Source organism: Aquarana catesbeiana, linkage group LG01, assembly GCF_042186555.1.
Source record: "Aquarana catesbeiana isolate 2022-GZ linkage group LG01, ASM4218655v1, whole genome shotgun sequence".
Classification (NCBI taxonomy): Eukaryota; Metazoa; Chordata; class Amphibia; order Anura; family Ranidae; genus Aquarana; species Aquarana catesbeiana.
In genome coordinates this window covers 513,617,977-513,640,010 of record NC_133324.1, presented here as the reverse complement: position 1 = coordinate 513,640,010, position 22,034 = coordinate 513,617,977, and positions in this window count along the sequence as shown.

Below are 22,034 nucleotides of genomic sequence, written 5' to 3'. Positions count from 1 at the left end.
CTCCGCTCCTCTCAATGTCCCAAGCAACTCTGGAAGTAATATTTCTCCATAATATTTTTATATCTCAGTCGGGAGCCCATCTGGACCAGGGGATTTTTGATTAGCCATCCCAGCTACTGCCTGTTGAAGTTCTCCAAGATTTATTGGGGCTTCTAAGTTCTCTCTATCTCCTTGTGTGATATCTCCAGATTTCCCAGGACTTTATCCATTTCCCGCTTCTCCCCCACCTTCTGTGATGTATACAATGTTCTATAGTAGTCATTAAATGTATCTATAATCTCTGATGTGGAAGAAGTAATCCTTCCTCCTATTAGCATAATTGTATGTAAAGTAGAGGGGGGAGAATTGGATTTCACCAATTGTGCCAGCATTGGTCCCACACTTTCCCCTTCTCCAAAAGAGCATTGTTTCTGAAAAAGTCTTCTATTCTGAACCTTCCTTATAATTGCTACTTTATAATCTTGTTGTTTATTTATCCATATTTTTTTCCTCTCTGGGGATGGATCACTTATATAATTATTTTCTGCCACCATCACCTCCCTTCTAATACTATGCTCCCATTCCCTAGATTCCTTGTTGAGTTTTGCCACCTGCTGAATCAATATGCCTCTGAGGAATGCCTTCAAGGTGTCCCAGAGCATCCCAGCCGACGCCGTACCTTTAATAAACTCAACAAACTCTCTCAGTTTGGGCAGGACCTCATCTGATTTCTTTATTATTTCAAGCCAAAATTGACTTATTTTCCAAACCCTCTGAGTTCTTTTACCCCCTAAATTCAGTGCCAGCATTATTGGTGAATGACCCGAAATCCCTCTTGGTAAGTATACTATATTTTTTATGATTTGCAGCGCTCTCACATTTCCTAAGGCCATATATATCCTGGAGAGCGTGGAATACGAACTGGAAAGGCAGGAATACTGCTGAACATTTGGATTCCGCACTCTCCACATCAGGGGCGGACTGACCATTCGGGCACTCGGGCACTGCCCGATGGCCCCATGCCACTAAGGGGCCCCATCAGGGTTGCCAGCCTCAATAAAACCAGGAACAGTATGTAAAAATCCGCCTCTCCAGTACCTTTTCAGTGTGTGTATGTGTATTCTGTGTGTGTATACTGTGTGGCACCATAATCTATTGCCTGGGGGCCCCATAATCTTCTCCTATTGCCCGGGGGCCCCATAATCTCCTATTGCCTGGGGGCCCCATAAGTTGTCAGTCCGCCCCTGCTCCACATATCTATCAACCCTGCTTCCTCCATAAAATGACTTAGTCGGCTCTTTTCTGTGGCTACCGGCTGCACCCCTGGGGGGAACCTATCAATCTTTTTTATCTAGGACCTTGTTAAAGTCTCCTACTATTATGACCAGTACATCTTCCTTATCTAGCATAAATTCCATTAATCTATACATAACATCCATTTTAAAGAGGGGAACCCTTAAAACAATGAAGGAAGATATAACGACCCATTTCATCTATACTGATCTGTCTGCAGGAAAAAGCCACCCCTGTTCTCACCATAACACTCACCCCTCTAGAGTAGGAAGAATATACCAAATGGTATTGAAGTTGATATTTCCTATTCTTTAGTTGTGACATTGTGTGTTTTGTTAAGTGTGTTTCCAGCAGACAGACCAGCCCCATTCCATATCTTTCTAACATAGAAAATACTGCTGCTTTCTTAAAGGGGTGTTCTGGCCACGATGTGTGTTTTTTTTTTAAATCCAGCAGCTACAAACACTGTAGCTGCTAACTTTTAATAAGGACACTTACCTGTCCTGCAAGCCTGTGATGTCGGCCCCCTCCATCGGATCAGCTGCCGGCGCCGCAATCTTAATGAAGGGAAACAGGCAGTGGAGCCTTGCGGCTTCACTGCCCGTTTCCTACTGCACATGCACGAGTCGCGCGGCACTTTGTGAATGGCCCCGTTGTGTTCTGGGACACACACATGTCCCAGAAGTGTTGTAGAATCTCATATTAGCCAATGTATTTTATATTATATATATTGATTTGCATATATTTTATTGATTATTATTATTCATATTATTATATAGTAGTGGTTTTATCAATATTATTATTCAATAAGAAAAGCAACAATTATTAATCTTTAATAATGTATACTGTGTTTTCCAGATTTAGAAAGTCTTCATTTTTAAGTGTTGAACTTTAAATGACCTCTGCTTTATGACAAGTACTTGTACACAGGTGTTCTCGAAAATGTATTAAGATAGTCTACTGAGTGAAAGTTCATTAGAATAGATTCAAGTTATATAGAATTGTCTCAAGTCTGAAATGCATATAAATCAGACAGATAAAGAAAAGAAAACAGGTGGTTTAGAAATAATTAAAGTTATGTACAGTACATTAAATTAAGTTTGACAGGGTCAAACAAAGGTCTGCTTGTGCCCTCATTAAAACTGTTAAAATACATACATATAGTGAAACATACAACACATCTGGTGGGGTTATTGAAAGTTCATTTTCCCAAATGTCATAAATCTGTAATTCTTGAACTTAGTTAAATCTTATCAAGAAAAGGAGAGTTTGATAACACAACTGGGTGCCAGACTGTCTCTATACAGGTGTTTTTAATTGGACAAAACCAGTTATAAATCATTTTAATGAACATATAGGAATTTTGGGAATAATTAAGTTTATCTGGTTGTAGAACAGGTGTCAGATTTATGGTTAGTTACATTGACGTAGATCTTAGCGACCAATCATATGTAAGAGAGATGTTAAGATAAGACTTGTAAAAGGGTATATAAATGCAAGCTCTACAATTGTTAGACAGACAAGTCAGATAGGAGCTCATAAGGCTGAACTCTGTGTATGCTGCCCTATTGCACGGGTCATAGAGGTCAGAACCAATGGGCAAGTATCTGTCCTAACTTGTCTCCTCATATGAGTCAGAGAAGACTTCTTGACTTGTTCCAGAATGTGGTCTCAGGTGAATTTCCCTCACAAACTTGGTCGAGCTGGAACCCAGAACTTTGTGAGGGGACCAGACCACTGGTCGATCGACTGGTCCCTATCAGGTGACGGGTTCCCAAGAATTGGCAGTAAAGACCCATTCTGGTTCAAGGTGAGAACAATTCACAATTGTTTCAATTTGGTTAGAGGATAAGAATATTTATATCTAATTTGCTTGCATTGTAAGAAACTGTATAAATTAGACCTGTATCTTGTAATACTTTGAACATAAACCTGTATGTTATCAGCTGTTAGTAAACCTGCATTGCTGAATTTCTGCCTGGTTCGATACTTTACTATTCTACTTCAGAAGGCAACGGGGCCGCTCGCCGAAAAGGAGGAAGCGCCGCGGAATAGGAAGAGGCAGATTAGGAAGACTGCCTAGCAACAGGGGTTTCGGGTAAGTTAAATTTTGTTTTTTTCAAATTTTTTCTTTTTAATTTTTTAAAGAATATTAATGCTATTTTTTTTTAGGGTGGCCCTCCGCTTTAACTGGATTACCCATTCCCCTGACATTCCAGGAGCCTATATTGAGTGTTCTAGCCTGCATATAATAACAAGAAAGATATGAAAAGCAAGTGGAAATAAAAATTTAAAAATAAATTAGTGTGAGATTCAAACATTCTCTGTCTGTTACTACCATTAATTCCTGTGTGCTGTGTTGTAACCGCTGTGTGTATTTCTCTATTATATTACTGTATCTTCTAGTGTGCATTTCATTATTAGTCTTACATTCAATCTATGTTTCTCCTCTACTGAAAAACAAGCTATTCCTCTATTCCCCCCCTCCTCTTCATCTGTACCCCCACCCATCCACCCAACCTCCCCCCCCACCTTTCTAGGTGTACCCTAAGGGGCTTTTTTGTGACTATTTTCCACCCCACATATTTCTCATATCCTCTCCCATCCATCCCCCTCACTATCAACAAAAATTAGAGTGAATTTTTTTTTAAACATACTCTTTTCTCATTCATTAGGAGAGAAACCAAAACCCCCCTCATATACGTGTGTCTCCCCCCATCTTCCCCCCACTGAAAATTAGCTCATATTTAAAAAAAAAAAAATGGTAGTGTTCAAACATTATAACCATTTCCCTCATTTCCTTTCCCCCTCCCTCTCCTCTCCCTCCTCCCTCCTATTTATTCGCAGCTTCTCCTTATTGTCCTCCAACCACAATGCTGCTCCAGCCGGGGAATCAAAAGTCTGGGTCCCTCCCAGAGCTACTACCCATAGCCGTGCTGGGTAAAGCAGAGCGTATAACAACTTACATTTTTGTAGGGTGCATTTAATCTCTATAAATTCAGCTCTACGCTTCTGCAATTCAGGCCAGAAATCTGAGTATAGCGAGATCTTGGTTCCATCGAAGAAGATATTCCCCGCCTCCTTTGCCTTCCATAGCAGCATCACTTTGTCTTTATAATTAAGAAATTTCACCAATAATGGCCTTGGGTATCCTCCTGGTGGTGGAGCCCTAAAAAGGGACTCTGTGTGCTCTTGCAATTGAGAACATCAGTGAAAATGTCTCTTTTTCAAAAACTTCTATACACCATTTTTCAAGGAACTCTATAGGGTTGGGACCCTCACTCCTTTCAGGCAGTCCCACCAACCTCACATTATCCCTTCGAAGCCTATTCTCCATCTCATCCATTTTCAACGCATATATGCCCATCTGTTCTTTCATATTTTTAACCTCATGTTTTAATGGGTACATATCATCTTATATCTGGCTTATCCTCCCTTCCAGGGCTGTTGTTCTTTCGGCTGTTTTTTGTAAGTATTGTCTGACCAATATTAAGTCCCCCTTCAACTGGTCACATAATTCCTTTAGTGAAAGCTTACATACACTCACAGCCTGAAATACGTCCTTTAATGTCGGTTCTTTCTCAGAGGAAGGACTAGAGTCAAGAGGTACCTCTACATTTTGTTTAATCAACCCCAAACTCTTGTTACTCACAGTTTTTGTTATTGAGGCAGCTAGTGCTGTTGCTGATGAATGGCCCTGGCTTTTTCTGTCCACTGATACCTCCTGTTGTACTTTTGCCTGTGAACCCCCTTTTGTTGGCGTCTGAACCGGGGTGTGGACAAAACGCTCTAATTTTGCTGGGTGTTCTTTTCCTTTGAGGAACGTAGTTGTTGTGTCCCCACATTCTCCGGCTGCGTTTGATCCTCTCCTCTTCCTCTTGTTGCCATACATGTTTTCTATAAAAACAGGCCTGTAAATATTAAAAATACTCAACAATTAAAGAAAGGAAAAATTAATTAAGCCCAAAGGATATCAGGGCTGGGATATCGGAGTACCAGAGACTGGGGTTGCACAGGGATTGCTGAGACAGGAAATGCCAAGGTATAATATACTATGCACCTATAATTACTGTGCTGTTTAAAAAGTTTTTAGTCCGGATGCCATTTGTTGAGAGTACTAGCCTAGGAGTACTGGTGTTTTTTACTATAAGTTCTGCTAAAACATGGATATAAAAGTGCTATACACTGAGGGTACTAAGAACTGAGGTACCATAATACTGCCCGCTGGTATTGCTGGAATTGAAACACATAAAATATTCACGCTGTGGCTGCAGAAATTGCTGAAAAAAAAGGCACTTAAGGCACTTATGGCAAGTTCATCCATGCAGTCAGGCTGGGGTTCTGAGATGGTTACACAGGCTACTAATGGGTTACACAGGCTACTAATGCTTAAGTACTGGAGTTGCACACACTGGAGTTACTGAAAGGAGAAGTGAAAAAGTACAGTCTTATATATTAACAGCACCACAATTGAGAATGGTGAGGTAGTATACACTGAGATTATGCACTAATACTGCAAGGCAGGTGTATATGGCACTGAGCACTGGAGCTATTAGTCCAAATATTCCTGGGTATCATGCACTGTTATCTCAAAATGCCAGGATACTAAGATCCCAAGTATGAAGTACTCATAAAAGAATTGCTCAATACTCAATGCTAGAGTACTTGTAACCCAGATGACAGAGCACAGTACACGGGCTCACTCACAGTTCACAAAGTTCCCCACCGTTGTACCCTCCTGCTCATCTGCTCCACCTCTGTACCCTCTTCTCATCTATGATATGCGTCATATGCAGAGTGGTGAAAGGAAGCAGAGATGAGACACATCTACCTGTCCTGGCACATTAATCCTGCTGATCCACCTCTTGCATCCAGCCCATGTGCTTTATGTGATGTCACATACAAGCATCTGGAATGGATGCGCAATGATAAGCTCAGGTCAGGGGTATTTTCTGAAAGCAATGGGCCTGTATGCAGGGTCAAAAGTTGGGCCCCCGTAGCTGAGAAAAAGTGGTTGGGTGTGATTTTCATTGCGCTGAATACTGGCTGTGGCTTAAAGGGACACAGAGTGTAGGGGTTCAGTAGTAAGTGACGCAAAGGTTCAGGAATAATTTCAACAAAGTTCCCAGAAGCTCAACAGTAATTCCACACTTGCATAGCTTATATGCACATTTCATATTTCGATCTGTTTACATTCGACGCTCCCTGCCGTCATGCTGCACAAACTGTGTATTCCGACCCTACCGACATGACACCTTCAGTATTAGGCACATGTCACGTGCACCTAGGTGGGCTTCATCTATCTATGCATATATATTTTTTGTCTATGTGGACCTATTTTTACTGTTGTATGGTCACATCTGTGCCCCTTGATGTGTATTCTGTGCTCATTTGTTCACATCCATAAATTGTCAATACACAGCTTCCTTTGTGCTGGCTGAGATGTCCACACGCGTATGCGCATGTTTTTTGTACGTTAACACAACTTGACATATCAAATGGTGAGAGATTCTCTGTGTATCCAACATCACTCACAGGCTTCCTACATGATTATTTACCCATTTATTTTTACGCCTAATTCTATATATTTATATGCATTTGTCTATATAAAAATCTTTTATATCTTTTTTTTTATATTTTTATATATATATTTTTTATGCTCCTCTATACATATATATATACACATATATAAGTTCATGTCTTCTTTTGCTTCAACGTTCACCACCAATCAATCATTGATTTGTTTCTATATTGATATGGTACCTCCCACTAATTGTAATGATTTGACTGTTACCAACGTGAATTTATTATACGTCTCCAGTCTGTAGTGTACAGCGCACACCTACCATGTGCTCCTTACTATCATGTTTTTTGATCTGTATTCCACCTAGACCATTGGGACGTGGACTGCTATGGAGCTCAGGATAAGTAACTTTACATCACAGGACACAGCTTCCAACTAGCCACTCCTCCCCATGTACACGTGTCGGCCTACTGGCTCACACAGACTGCGTTCCCGTTCTTTCAGGCTCTGATGAAGAGGTCACCCTCGAAACGCATCAGACTTTTTTAAACATCTGCCTCTACATGGGCATATCCCTATTTTAACCTTTCAGTGTATATTTTGCCACCTGTTTTTATGAAACAGTATTTGTATTATTCAGATGGTGATATTCATTTGTTTTTGTATTCTATTATACATCATTAAACCAAAATATGTTTTTGATGTAAGCGGTTGATCACGCGCCCTCCTTCTACCTCCTTCCACACAGTCTTCTCCACACCACCCCTGGTCAGCTGAGGCAGCGGGACACGCATTACCATCTCCTTTATACCTTCCACCATCTAAAAATACTACCCAATTACACAACAAACGCTCTCACAAGTGCAGGAGAAATTCTCACCACATTGTGTCCACATTTCGCATTCCACAAACTGTCACCTGATTGTTTTCTCAATCGCAGTGAAATCTCTTCTTTCTGAGATTGGTAGTGGCAACCAAGTGAGTCATCTTCCTCCAGATGGTGGACGGGGCTAGCAGGACTGTGATTGACTTTAGCAGTGGCAAATGACAGTCCTCCTCCTGAAAAAAGCAGAACTGCACCCAATCTCTTCCCCATCACAAAAGCTGACGATCGCAGCTACAGCAAAGTTAGAGAACCAAACAATGTTTCCCATCTTTTACAATGTGTGGGGGTGCAGTGCCTCCTCCTCTGTGCAGGTGCAGCGTGGGGAATTCTGAAATTGGAATGCATTAGTGTCTCACTGACACTTCCCTGCGCTGCTCTGCTGATGGGGAGGGAGTCGAGTGCCGGCAAATGAGGCTTCGCGTGCTGCTTGCGGCACCAGTGCCGGGGGTTGCCTATCCCTGTTTTAGATCAAAGGGAAGAACTTCGGTGTGCAAATGAGGTCAGTTTAACCACTTAAAGATCAGGTCTTTTTCTGACACTTGTTGCTTACAAGTTAAAATCAGTATTTTTTGCTAGAAAATTGCTTAGAACCCCCAAACATTATATATATATTTTTTAACAGAGACCCTAGAGAATAAAATGGCAGTCGTTGCAAAAAAAAAAAAAAAATTACACTTCAATGAATTAAAAAAAAACGAAACAGTAAAGTTAGCCCAATTTTTTTCTTTAACCACTTGTCGACCGCTGCACGCCGATATATGTCAGCACAATGGCAGCGGTGGGCAAATGAGCGTACCTGTACGTCCCCTTTAATTGGCGGGGCTAGCGTTTGCGTGCCGCCAGAGGAGCGCGCGCCCGCCTTGTGCAACGTGCCCGTGCTTGTGGGTCCGGACTTGATGTCCACCGGTGTCCCACGGTCATGTCACGGAGCTGCAGAACGGGGAGATGCCTATGTAAACAAGGCATTTCCCTGTTCTGCCTAGTGACATGACAGAGATCACTGCTCCCTGTCATTGGGAGCAGTGATCGCTGTTATGTGAGTTGTAGATCATCCCCCCACATTAGAATCCCTCCCTAGGACACACTTAACCCCTTGATCACCCCCTAGTGTTTAACCCCTTCCCTGCCACTGTCATTTACACAGTAATCAGTGCATTTTTATAGTATTGATCGCTGTATAAATGACAATGGTCAAAAAATAGTGTCAAAAGTGTTTGATGTGTCAGCCATAATGTCGCAGTCATGATAAAAAACACAGATCGCCGACCATTACTAAAAAAAAAAAAAAAAAAAAATAATAAAAATACCATAAAACTATCCCCTATTTTGTAGACGCTATAACTTTTGCGCAAACCAATCAATATACGCTTATTTTACCAAAAATATGTAGAAGAATACATATCGGCCTAAACTAAGCAAAAAATAGTTTTTTATATATTTTTGGGGGATATTTATTATAGCAAAAAGTAAAAAATATTACTCTTTTTTTAAAACTGTCGCTCTTTTTTTCGTTTATAGCGCAAAAAATAAAAATCGCAGAGGTGATCAAATACCAACAAAAGAAAGCTCTATTTGTGGGAAAAGAAAGGATGTCAATTTTGTTTTGGTGTAATGTCGCACGGCTGCGCAATTGTCAGTTAAAGCATTGTAGTGCCGTATCGCAAAAAGTGCTCTGGTCAGAAAGGGGGTAAAATCTTCGGGGAATGAAGCGGTTAATGTAAAATATGATGCTACGCCAAGAATCGTGATCTTTATTCTAAGCAGAAAAATTATGATTCTCATTTTATCCAGAATTGTGCAACTCTATTGAATATTATATCAGACATTTCCTAATTAACCTAAAGTAGTGACTAGGCAGCTTTGGGACCTGTGATGAACATGTACTTGAACCAGTACTAGGACATATACAGCATACTGTACATAGAATACATGTAAAATAAGTTCATTTTAGAGCTGACCCTTGGGGTTTACCTGTAGGTAAATAAGAGAACCAGAACTGTTGCTAAGTGGAAGAGTGGTTTTGATAATAAAGTTGGTAGTGGCTCCATCCCTGAGAGGGTCTCTGTGAACAGAGGGGATTCTCTCCCTGGGAAATTAATCAGTGATCTAATCAAAGTAATTGGGAGTAAAAAAGAAGAAGTATGACCAAAGCTCTTTTGGCCATACTTCTCCTGTGGGTCACAGGAATGCACTTACAGTGCCTTGCAAAAGTATTCACCTCCCTTGACTTTTTACCTATTTTGTTACATTACAGCCTTTAGTTCAATGTTTTTTTTTTTTTAATCTGAATTATATGTGATGGATCAGAACACAATAGTCTAAGTTGGTGAAGTAAAATTAGAAAAATATATACATAAAACTATTTTTCAGAAATAAAAAAATGATAATTGGCATGTGCGTATGTACAGTGCCTTGCAAAAGTATTCACCCTACCGCCTTAAAGTGGAATTCCAAGCTAATACTAACTATGCTTAAACCCCTTCTAAATCCTATACTAACTACTCTATAGAAGGAAGATACTTACCTATTCTCAGGGAGCTCCAGTCCGTTCATGTGATTGGTTCCCAATGATGGCTTCAGGGAAGAGTAGGGACAGCTGACAACGAATGCCCCATAGTAAGCCAATGGATGGCGTCACTACCCAGGCATTTCAGCTGTTGGTGATCTCTACTCTTCCCTAACGCTGGCTACTAGGGAGATCGTGTGACCAGACACAAGCGATCTGAGAATAGGTAGCAGGGCAGGTTAGCAGGACAGTGTACAGGGGTCAGCAGGGCAGTGTACAGGGGTCAGAAGGGCAGTGTACAGGGGTCAGAAGGGCAGAGGACAGGGGGTCAGAAGACACTGTACAGGGGTCAGCAGGGCAGAGATTTCACTCATAGGCAGAGCAGAGAAGTGGCAGTGATACATTTCTGTTAGCTCTCTGGGTGGGGGCAGAACATCATCCCCACCTTGCTGATGTAGGATCAACAAGATGGGGATGCTATCTACCATCCCCTGCCTGCAATCGACAAGTTGCTGCCAAAGCTCTAAATAATATGATAATTTTTGCATAGGTAATAATGGTTGGTTAAAAAAATGTATTGTATCAGAGCAGGTAAACCGTGCAAGACTTAGAATGAATTAACTGAACTGTAGCTGTGTCAAATCAAGTTTTAACTGAAATAACTAATAATGAGTGAAATCAAACCCAGTTAACACAAAGATATGGTTCTTGAGTGTACTCTAAACTGATTCCCCTAGATGTGGGTATGTAAATTTTCCTGAGCAGGGTACCCAGGAAGGTGAATGCAAAGTACCTGGTACCTGAATGTTAGTGTTGGCTGACTTGCACCGGGACCCTTCTGTAGCTGGTGCACAAGAATCTGTCTCAGACAGGCTCAGGCAGCATATCCCCTCTGTGTGACGCTCTCTCTTATAAAGTGACGGCACGTTCCGCAGCAGATCCTCTTGCCTCGTCTTCTCCCAGCAAAAAACCCTCAGTATCCCCAAATTGCCCAGAAAAACAGTCCAGTCTCTTCTCCTCTCTCAGCAGAGGTCTTGGCTTCTGTAGTTTTGATTCCATCTGTCCTCCATTCACTTGTATTGAGCTTGTATCATACACTCATACACACACACACACACACACACACACACACAAAGTTTCATTGCTGCACAGCTGCTTCTGTTAGCAGTGGTGAGTAGGGGAATGAGATTGCAGCCTCCTCACACTCACCGCTCTGCAACATACTGGCAGGTGGGAAGGAGGGGTGTGGGAAGTGGGGAGAGTCTATACACTCACACGCACAGCTGCTCAGCTCGACACCCTTGTGGAAAGGGGGAGGGTGGTGCTTCACTACACACAGATTCGGCTGCATTCATCTTCTCACATAGCACCCCAGTGGTGGTGGTGGTGGTGGGGGAGAGGGGTGGTGATCTGCTGCACCCAGCTACACTAGCAAAAGGACTGGTCATATAGAGGATAGAAGCAAAGAAGGATTTGTTATCCCTATCACTTCTATTCTATATTCTATATCTATTCTATATACATACTTTATCAATTCTACTGAGAAAGCTGTCCTCAAGTGTGAATAGTTCAGTTTGGAGTATCAATTTGGAGTACACTCCCACAAAAATCGGCCATGTCCTCATTGGCCTGGGCACAGCCCCACAAAAATCTATGTGGAGTATCCCACAAACTTGGACAGGAAAAAAGGGGTTTAACAAAGTAACAGGGCCAATGCGGCATACCACGTATGCAGCCAATAAATACAATAGCATAGAAAATATATATGTTCTGTTGTACATGTACAGTATATACAAAATAAATGGATAGAGCCCTACCCAGTGTAACTTTGATCTGTGCATCCCCCGCCAAGTATATAAATGATTGGTGGGGAAACAAAATACATTACTGACCAGCTAACACTTCTCAATGTCTCAACAGTATGCAGCAACAACAGTAGAGATGCCTCAGTCAAGGCGCGACTAAACCTTTCAGTCCTGCAAAAAAGCATATGTTAGAAAAAGGCAGTACATCCTATCTTTTAGCTAATTGTGGGAGCATCCTCTCCTGGGAGGTGACCCTCTCACCAAAAAAACCCCAAAAAAATATATGACTATTCTAACATTCACGTAGAGGGGGCCTCCATTGACTGCCCCCTAGGAACAAACTCTTCCACGTTGTCTTCCAGACCCTGAAAAAAAAGAAAAACAGAAATAGACATCCCTATCTCTCTAACTACCTTAAAAGTGCATATTACCCTCTAGTCAAAGCAACAGTAACTTTAGAGTCCTCTTTTTTAACATGGAGACCCAGACGGAGCCTCAGTGGTAGTAAAGGGACACACTCAGGGGATCCTCCCCTCAACTGCAGTGTAGTATTGCCCTTCATCTGAGCAAACAGTGGTGGTGTGTCCATTAAGGGTGCATGGGCGCCGCCCCCTCTCTCCAGTCAACCCCTCTATGTAAAATGGATAGATTCATGCATTGCATGAATCTATCCATGGCCACTGTAGCCATCCCCTATTCAGGCGCCCCATTTCAGAAGCCGGGCTCCTAAATTACAGCGGCAGGGGTGTTTTTTTAAGGACCTGATTAGAGCCATAGGCTCTAATAGGCTTCAAAAAAGGTGAACTGCGAGCACAGAGCATTGCACTCGCAGTCCACCCAAGTGTGTTAGCAAAGCAAATAAATATTTGCTTTTCTAACACTGAACCACCTGTCCACCAATCAGGAGGCGCAGATCTAATACCGGTCACTTAATTGTCTGAAGGCAGAGGCAATCCCATTGGCCGCCTAGCAGAACAGGAAGAAGAGACGCAGGGAGGACACAGGAGCCATCGCCTGACCCGCCTTACCCATCCCACAGCTCGCTGCCATCACCCACCGCCTGACCCACCACCACGATGGGGTAAGTGCCGGGCAGACAGCGGGCGGGCAGGCGAATGGGTGGGGGGGGCACAGTGGCTGCATATGATAGGCACAATTGGCTGCATTTGCTGGGCACAGAGGCTGCATATGATGGGCACAGCTGGCTGCATTTGCTGGTCACAGTTGGCTGCATATTATGGGCACAGTTGGCTGCATATGATGGGCACAATTGGCTGCATATGATGGGCACAGGGGCTACATATGATGGGCACAGTGGCTGCATTTGCTGGGCACAGTTGGCTGCATTTGCTGGGCACAGTTGGCTGCATTTGCTGGGCACAGTTGGCTGCATATGATGGGCACAGTGGCTGCATTTGATGGCACAGTAACTGTAATTGATGTTTTTGTTTCAGTATTTTTCAGTTCGTTTGCTTCCCCCAAAAAATTTTCAGCACCAGCCGCCACTGTGAGCAACTAGTTCCCTCCTGGAAACTGAGTGGGTGTCTTCGCAAAGTGTCTCTGGTGGCCATCTTTGCAAAGTGTTCTGAACAAATACACCCTTAGTCGTGTTCATTTTTCAACTGAGCTCATGCCCTTTTTTACGAACAAATACACCCTTCCCCTCTTTGTGCATTGCAGAGAGATACGTAGGGACCAATGACTCTTGTCCCTAAGGTAGGCTTGAGCTTCAATTAGTCTGCTAAACAGAAGTGCTCTCCTCTCTCCACCTGCAGGGATAACAGAGGGAAAAGAACACAGAAAATGAGGGGGATTGCCCCCTCTCTTATGCCCTGTACACACGGTCGGACATTGATCGGACATTCCGGCAACAAAATCCATGGATTTTTTCTGACGGATGTTGGCTCAAACTTGTCTTGCATACACACGGTCACACAAAGTTGTTGGAAAATCCAATAGTTCTGAACGCGGTGACGTAAAACACGTACGTCGGGACTATAAACGGGGCAGTAGCCAATAACTTTCGTCTCTTAATTTATTCTGAGCATGCGTGGCACTTTGTGCGTCGGATTTGTGTACACACGATCAGAATTTCCGACAACGGATTTTGTTGTCGGAAAATTTTATAGCAAGCTCTCAAACTTTGTGTGTCGGAAATTCCTATGGAAAATGTGTGATGGAGCCCACACACGGTCGGAATTTACGACAACAAGGTCCTATCACATATTTTCCATCGGAAAATCCTATTGTGTGTACAGAGCATAACAGTAAAAGTCTGGATGAGGAATCCTGACCATTCCACTTGGACTGTTGATGGTAACAGACCATTCTCAGTCTTTGCAACCTGCTCTTACCACCTGAACTCTGTCCATGTATACCGAGCACCCCAGACTCCAGTTCTGTTTGATGGACAGGAACTGTTGCCATAATTCAGGGTTAGACTGATTCCTGAAGGGCTTTGGAACATACATAAAATTCCACACTTCCTTTTTACACCATAAGACCCTCTTTACTTTGATTTCCTCCATCCTCATCCTCTGGAAACAGGACAATCTGGGTAACTCATCACAGTCTCCTCTTGCTTGTGTAACAAAAGGGCTTACCACTTTCTGAAAGAAGCGCCTCATTCTGTGCTTGGATCCTGACGAAGGTGCGAGGAGGGGACAGATCAGGCCTCCTTTTCACAAAGGCCTGGCAGCACCCCAGATTTTTAGCACACAGAATCAACTGGGCATTGTGCTCTTGTACTGTCCAGCCCAGCATACTGGGAGTCACTCTCAGCCTCATAATCCCATCCGGACTTTGTCCCTGCCCCACAGTCTCACATCCCCTCCTCACATTAGCACCCGCCATCTTGCTGCTCTCTCCTCCTGGTTCCTCTCCAGCTACACCCGGATATGGCACTAATCCTCTGCCCTTCTCTCTGGATTGGCTGACTCCGAGCACAAATTCCACCCGCTCCTCCCAGTAAGCTGACTCACAAACAGGCTTTCTCCCTGTTGGGCAGACTCTCCAAGCACTCTCTAACTTAACCCCCTCTGTGCCGCTTTGCCCACTTACAACAGTCCGATGTGTTATATTAGCAGCGGCACACACTCTAGCCTTAGGGTCTTCAGCCTCCCAACAGGTCTCATGAGCTGGGTTAAAGTGGATCTAAAGCCAGAAGGTTTTTTATCTTCATGCATTCTGAAGATAAAAAACCTTCAGTGTGCAGCAGCCCTCCTAATACTTACCTGAGCCCCATCTCGATCCAGCGATGTTGCACAAGCCTCGGCCATCCGGGACTCTCCCTCCTGATTGGCTGAGACACAGTGCTATCAATCAAAGTCAGTGAGCCAATGAGGAGAGAGAGGTGGTGGGCCCAAGCTGCGGCTCTGTGTCTGAATGGACACACAGAACAGTGGCTTGGCTCGGGTGCCCCCATAGCAAGCTGCTTGCTGTGGGGGCACTCAGCAGGAGGGAGGGGCCAGGAGCACCAACGAGGGACCTGAGAATAGGAGACTCTGGTAAATATAACATGTTTGTTATTTTTAAACAAAAAAAATCAAGACTTTAATATCACCATCCACTACTCCAGTATTAACAGACTCTGCTGACATACTCACTCCACAATTATTAGGCTCTGTAGAGGGTAGCTTCCATACCCACAGTGAACACACAGAACCAAGTTAACCTCTTGGAGCTGGCTCCTTCCGGCCCTTAAAGGGGTTTAGGATGCCGGGAGGCGAGGTGGGGTTTATGATGAGCTTGCAAGTTTTTCATTAGCTACCAGTAACTGTGCGGAAGTGCACAGGAAGTGCTCCCTCGGCACAGCTGTTATGGCACTAATGCATGCAAATTTGTGGCCACTCAACGCCAAGGCCCACCCGCCAATAGGCCGCATATTTGCTTGCGGCCAGTGCCAAGAGGTTAAATTCTTTACCCCCCACCACTGTGACTAGCCATTATGCAGAGAACATCTTCCTCTGTAAGAAGATGTTAACTCTTGCCATCTCCTGGAAATGCTTCTGCATTAACATCAGATTTTAGTGCAGCACAAACAATTTCCCCCATGGCACGAAACTTTTGCATTCCAAGTGCCATCACACAATTCTCACAACAACCCTGACAGTCTCTGTTACTCTCTTCTCTGGCTGTTGCCGGTAGCAACCACTGTGGTGCTTCAGGGAAAGATCATGGACCAAGCCCCCATATGTAGCACTACCTCCATATGTGCCGCTGGTGTTTTACCCAGGTCTTTCCGAATTCAGGCCGCACAGCCAGGCCATGTGCACACAACTTCTGCTTGTTACTCCAATGACCAGTCTAGAGGTTGTAGTGTGTTTTTTTTTTTTTTTTTTTTTTTTTTTTTGTTTAGGGATAGGAGAAGGAATATAGTAGGATTCTCCAAATTGAACAATTCCCACTGAGGACAGCTTTCTCAGACTTGTGTAGCAGACTGAGCACAGTCCCTTGCAAAGTGAAGGAATTGAGTGAACCCTGCTCTTCAAGACACCACCAGTGTCCCCATTATCTTACACCCAGCAGCTGACTTCTAGTACCCAGAGGGGAATTCAGCAGCAAGTCCCTAGGACCCTTTTAGGGGGGTCTGTACTCACAAGGCCCTGGTCACAGGTAACTTTCTTTTGTGATACTAGACAGGATCCATGGACATCCCCCCTCAGTCAACTCTCAATGGAACCCTGAGTATCAGCATGCAGGCCCTCAGGTCGCACCCACCTAATGTCGCATAGGAGCTTGTGCTTGGGAGAGGCAATGTGCCCCCTCCCCAACTGGACCTCTCCTCTCCAGGAAAAGACCAGGAGTTTAGGTGCTCCCTGAACATAAATACAGGCACCCAGCATGCCTAAGGGCACCTCCCCTTATAATTGGCTGGGGCTGCATCTATAGTTGTGCTGCTCATCTTAATGGTTTCCACCTACAATCCAGACATTTCCTAAGTTGCTTGGATTCAGGGAACTCCAGACAGCATGAGCAGCATTAGAACATCCTGAGCAGGAAGAACCAAATGATAATGGCTCCTGTTAAGCAGACAGCCTAAATAAATTTACCTACCCTGTTTCCCCTAAAATAAGACCTAACGTGATTGTCAGTGATGGCTGCAATATAAGCCCTACCCCCCAAATAAGCCCTACCCTGTTTCCCCGAAAATAAGCCCTACCCTGAAAATAAGACCTACAAGGACTTTAACTAGGGCTTATTTGGGGGGTAGGGCTTATATTGAAGCCATCACCGACAATCACGCTAGGTCTTATTTTAGGGGAAACAGGGTAGCTACTCCTCTGTTAAAGTGGAGTTCCACCCACTTTTACAACTCTTCAGCATCCCTCACTAAACTGTGCACTGTAAACGAATTGGATATTTTTAAATTTTTTTTCTCAGCACTTACTGTATATCTGCTGTATTCATTTTTCACTTCCTCCTCCCTGGCCGTGGCCCATCGCATCATTTCCTGTTTGCAATGCCTTCTGGGAAGGGGCGGCAACTTCCTCTGACACTGTCGTTGCTATGGAAACCTGACCTGAAACCTATTACACTGCTTGTGCTGCACTGAGCATGTGCGAGATCTGCAAGGATGAGATCCAGGAAGAAATACAGTCTGGCTTTAGATGCCCACACTTAAGATGGCCACGACCTGCTGTAAGTTTATAAAATAACAAACTACTGCTATAAACTAACAAAACAGACCTTAGTTTACAGACTAACTTTACTAGAATACATTAAGCTTGTGTAGTATAGGGGTATTTTTATTTAAAAAGTATAATTTCGGCCGGAACACCACTTTAAGCAGATGGGCCAAAAAACGATTCTAACTACTCTAGCACCTATCTAGGAGGGTGCTACACATGGCAGAAATAAATAATAAGAATATTCAGTAGCCCTCCATCATTGTTCCACTAGTGGTTCTCTAGAATAACCCTTATCAACAACGCGTTTCACCCTTTCATCCAGTTGAGTCTCTGCAGTAAGGGGTCAGAGCTGCAATGTTTAATCTACAACTGTGCATGAGTGCAGATTGGTGGGCATTGTTGAGATTCAAAAGGTTGATGTCAGAATCTGAGACAGTGAGTTTAATAGGGGAGGAGAAAACATCTAGAGCTTGACTTACTACAACTGGAGAGTGTAAAATCTGGTGCAGTTGTGCATGCTAGCCAATTAGCTTCTAACTTTAGCTTGTTCAATTAGGCTTTGACGAAATAAATCTGGAAGCTGATTTCTATGCAGACCTGCACCAGATTTTGCGCTCTCTAGTTTTAGTAAATCAACCCCTTAAGCCTCGTAAACACGATCGGATTTTCTGACGGGAAATGTGTGATGGCAGGCTGTTGGTGGAAAATCCGACCGTTTGTACGCTCCATCGGACAAATGTTGTCGGATTTTCCGTGGACAAATGTTGGATGGCAGGTTTTAAAATTTTCCACGGAAAAATGTCTGTTGCTGGATTTTCTGAGCGTGTGTACACAAGTCTGTCGGACAAAAGTCCAAAGTACAAACATGCATGCTCGGAAGCAAGGACGAGCCAGAAACGGTCAGTCTTGTAAACTAGCGTTGGTAATGGAGAATTAACATTTGTGATGTGGCAAATTATGAAATCTAGAAATGCAGCGCACATTCTCTTCTTCTTTAATGTAATAATAATGAAGCTGCTTTGCTGGTAATACTGATGGAGTTATTGCAAGCACATTTTTTTCTAGTGATATCAAAAATAAAATTATGCTTTTTTTTTGGGCAAGTTACCACAACACCATTATTCCGTAATTTTTTTATATTGTATTTTTTTAAATGTAACTGCCTATTCCCAAACTGTCATTTGAAGTAAAACACATAGCCAAGTATTATTCTCCACAATTTTTTTTATTGTGCATTAAAAAAAGAAAACAAATAAAATTCGACATGCTATCTGCCAATAGAACTTAACCAAAAAGTGCATTCTATGCATCCAAAAAGATATAAAATATAACAAATCAAATCATTATTATTCAACCAAAAAATAAAATAAAAGCCTCATACATGTGTCCTGCTTCTTAATATAGGAGGTCAACAATGCCAAGAGTTGGTGAAAGCAGGGGTCCGTTATCCTGACATAATTCCGAAAAACATCTGGATTATTCTCCTGGAGCTCCCGCAGCATATGACATAATTGGTCGCGATTAATAAAATAACCAATTTTTGGTCCAAGAATTCCTCCTCCTCCAGTTCCTGGAGGAGGAGGAGTCACAGCAATAACTCCAAGGCCAATAATAAATAACACGTTATCTCCTCCGATTCTGCAACATGTCTGGTTGACGAATGGCGGTTCAGAAACAAACGGAAAAGCACAAACTAAAAAGCGCGAACTGAAAAGGGCAAACTGAAAAGCGCTAAATGAAAAGCGCGAAATGAAAAGCGCAAATCAACACTCACCAAACTTCTACTAACACAAAATTAGCAGAAGGAGCCCAAAGGGTGATACTAAAGAGCTGAAAAAACACGTAGTACGTCACTACGTTCGTGTTTGTTGGCCGACAATTCCTTGCCGTTTTTATGCAAGACAAAGTCCATGCACGCGCCTTCGGACAAAATCCGATCGTGTGTACAAGGCTTTAGTGTCAAGCTCACCACATGTTATCATCTAATTGTTTAATCACTTTTAGATCTAATTAACAAGTATGTAATGCAAGTGCCTATCCGATTAGATACAAATTGATTTAATAGGTTCTCATTTTACATAGTTGAGGTAGCTCTGAAGTTGATTTATGTTGAGCCTTAAATTAGTTCAATAGCAACTTGTTTATGTAACATTTGGTATATTCCTTCTGTTTTCATCTCCTTTTTAGTGCTATATACCACTGAATATTATTAGGCTTTTTCATGATAACACTATTATAGGAATTTCCTATGATACGTGTTGTGTTACACTATGTGATTTATTATCGCTCTGTGTCTTTAAAGTGGTGTTCCGGCCGAAATTATACTTTCTAAAAAATACCCCTATAATACACAAGCTTAATGTATTCTAGTAAAGTTAGTCTGTAAACTAAGGTCTGTTTTGTTATTTTATAGCAGTAGTTTGTTATTTTATAAACTTACAGCAGGCCGTGGCCATCTTAAGTGTGGGCATCTGAAGCCAGACTGTATTTCTTCCTGGATCTCATCCTTGCAGATCTCGCACATGCTCAGTGCAGCACAAGCAGTGTAATAGGTTTCAGGTCAGGTTTACATAGCAACGGCACTGTCAGAGGAAGTTGCCGCCACTTCCCAGAAGGCATTGCAAACAGGAAATGATGCGATGAGCCACGGCCAGGGAGGAGGAAGTGAAAAATGATTACAGCAGATATACAGTAGGTGCTGAGAAAAAAAAAAATATATATCCAATTCGTTTACAGTGTACAGTTTAGTGAGGGATGCTGAAGAGTTGTAAAAGTGGGTGGAACTCCACTTTAAGCTCGGTTCCCTTCTGTCTTACTGAACTCTCTCTCCCACCGTAGTTCTGTATATTCCCCTCCCCTTCCTCTCTGTGGTTCATTGCTCAATATACCATCATTGCTATAACATCTAATGTGGCTTACAACACCAACGTTTTTCTACCTATGAATATCCATCATTAAATGGAACATTCGAAAGGATTAACCGTCTGTCTCTCTAACAGTGAGTTATTCATTGAGTTAAGCTGTCTGAATTGATGTAAGAGATAAATAGAACACCAGGTCATATAAGCCCTATACGAAGCTGGAGATAAAGTTTATGGCTTTGTAGTTGAGTCAGAACAGTAGAAAAACAGAGTTCCACAGCCTAATCACAAGATTTCTGCATGACAGTACTGATACAGACAAGATTTACTGCCCTCATTGCAAGAAAGAATGAGACAGCAGCACGTGGAAAACTGATAACCTGAGTCCAGGCTGCATGGTGTCATATTACAGCACACAGATCCTGCCTGCTTATTACTCAGACATTATCTGCCATGAGTTACCACGACTCTGAATGTGAACACACAGCAACTCCAGCACAAGATCCTGAGCCAACTGAGTTACCCAAACTCTCAGTCAAACCAACTTGGAAAGTAATGGAGAATTATGAAGCTTTAAGCACAGAATTGTTTAATAGCTTGAAACTATTTTGGGAGAAGATTGTTTCTGAATCTAATACAGTGTCTGTTGAATGTGAACTACTGACACTAGAGGACGCCATTAAACAACTTTCTGTTTCATATGAGCTCTATCAGTTTACCAGTAACAAGTTCATTAATGTATTACAAAATATGAATACAGCAGGTTCACTGGAGGAATTAAATAATTTCAAGGGTCTTAATCTAGAAAGAGACAGTTTTATCCAACAAACCAAATTAAAGGCAGAAGCAAATTAGAGCTGCTACAGGACACTGCATCTCACAGATCTGTTTCCACCAGACATTCAAAAAAGGTCTTCTAGAAGTCATAGTTCAAAATATTCAACACTCAGTGAGCGACTTATTAGTGCCCGCGTTGAAGCAGAAGCCAGCAAGTTGCAGGTCGCATATGCAGAAAAGCGAGAAGAGTTGGAAGCTCAGATGGGACGTCAAAGAGCAGAGTTGGAAGCTCAGACAGCACATCAAAGAGCTACTATAGAAATCTTAAATGAACAGTGTAAACATGATGCAGCTATGGCAAAGCTAAGGGTCCTAGACCAAGCTATCAGTGCAGACGAAGGTGCAAGTGAGAAAGACAGCATCAACCTAAACTTAGCAGATATAGAAGATCCCCTCAAACGCACTAAAGACTATGTCCTAAGCCACTGCAGTGTACACTCTCCAATGCTCCTGAGTCCTGACAACATAGAGACTCCTTCACAGCTTCAAGTTAAAGAGGTTCCAGCAACTTCCTGCATGCAAAATCACTTCAGTGCATTTCCTGCCTGCCTACCTAACCTTCCTTTTTACGTCACAGAGCATCAGAGCAAGCTGCAAGCAAGTCATCAATTTCCAGTCATCGGTACAGCCTTGAATCAACATACCATAGGGACAACTGACTTCAAGCAAGCAACTCACCTGAAAGCATCCGCTGCACCATATTTCCCTGTGTC